We start from the raw sequence: 1575 nt of genomic DNA, 5'->3' as shown, positions 1-1575 counted from the left end.
CTGAACCCCTCACCCAAGAAAGGAGAACTGGAAGGTACCCATTGTGTTGCCAACTCTGTTTTATTGTATACTTCTTATATCATTCACTCCCAGATTCATGGGAATGTGTTACAATCTCCATTTTCATTTTCATTTAGAAAGTAAGTTTCTAGTGCCATGATTGCTGCATACAACTTCAAAACATTAAGCAAATGCATCCTAAAGGCTCTGAAACCAGAGGACAAGAGGAGCCAAAATATTTTGAAAGTGTGTTTTTTTAAGCTAATATTATGGGGGGTTTTTGGAGTTTCACTCATGATTTTCAGGGGTTGGGTTTGGTAAAACTGTTATTGCAGTGTTCAGTGAAGTAACGCTGAAGGTACTCTGTCACAAAGATGAGGAAGGCAGGGTAGATTTGCACCTTATAGACTAACCAAAGTATCTATTTGTCTAGTCTCTACTTATTGCACAAGCTTTCATGAGCTGAAGCTTGCTTCATCAGCTCAGCGTATGAAGAAGTGAGTTTCACAAAAGCTTTTCTTATATATCTACTTTGGTTAGGCTATAAAGTACAAATCTATCCTGCTGTCCACTTGACTTTAAACTAACAAGGCTAACTACCTCTCTCTGCACAAAGATGAAGAGACAGGGAAGGGACTACAAATATCTGTGTTGGGGAAGTCTGGGGTTGTCCCTCACAAAATTTTCCTTGCCCAAGGTATGAGGAGTCTGTTATTCAACATTTATTCGGGTACAATTCCCACTGATGTCAATAAGAATTTAGCTTAATTAAACCTGAGTACAGGACTTGGCCTTAGAGACCAAAACTTTCTTGAGCAGCTCTGAGGTAGGCGCCCCGCCACAGGAAATGCTAGAAGCGGCATTGTGTCTGTGGTTGTACCTACAGGAAGATTTACTTTTGCTGTAGTTTGTTAAAAGAAATAGCAAAAGATTAGGCTTCTGGTTTTGCCCTTAATGATCAAAATGAATCAACATTAAAATAAGGCGACAAGAAATCAATCATAGTATAAGGCAAACTAGCTTTTATACAAGCATTTACCAACTTTGGGTGTTAAACTTAAGGCACTGAGGTACTGATTTTAGAAGGTGCTTGCACTGACTTCCAGTAAAGTTGAGGTTACAAAGTGCTTTTGACATGGAGAGCCCTTGTAACTAAGAAGCTTGTGTTGGGCACACCAGATCAAAGAACAATCAAAAATTTTGGTCTTACATAATCAAGGATTGATTTCTCATCCCATAATTCTGTGACGTTTCCCTTAGATATGCTCTTAAAACTATTTTATATACTTACAACTCCCAGTATTAATCATGAACACTCATGGTAAAACAAACAAACAAACATTGCTGCTGGGAGCACTCTCATTGAAAGTAGGATGCACAATATTATTTCCCTAGTAGTTGAAGAAAATGTTACAAGACATTTGTAGACAAAATCTAACACGAAGAAATACTCCTCTAATATTTCCTCTCTAAAGCTGGCACCAGTCACCTAATCTTATGAAAAGCAACAAGGGCTATTTGTTTCAGTGCCCAAAATTTTAAGTCATACTGAATCCATTTCTGAATCATACACTC

General features: G+C 38.0%; 1 protein-coding gene across 2 annotated transcripts in view; it reads right to left on the bottom strand.

The window, feature by feature from the left end:
- The window catches only part of ZBTB1 (zinc finger and BTB domain containing 1), a 30539-nt gene that overhangs the window by 7015 nt on the left and 21949 nt on the right, over positions 1-1575 (bottom strand). The gene's annotated exons all lie outside the window — the stretch shown is intronic.

The sequence above is a fragment of the Alligator sinensis genome, unplaced genomic scaffold, assembly GCF_000455745.1.
Source record: "Alligator sinensis unplaced genomic scaffold, ASM45574v1 scaffold13_1, whole genome shotgun sequence".
Lineage (NCBI taxonomy): Eukaryota > Metazoa > Chordata > Crocodylia > Alligatoridae > Alligator > Alligator sinensis.
Note: the sequence above shows the minus strand (reverse complement) of the source record. Positions and strands in the feature narration are given on the sequence as shown.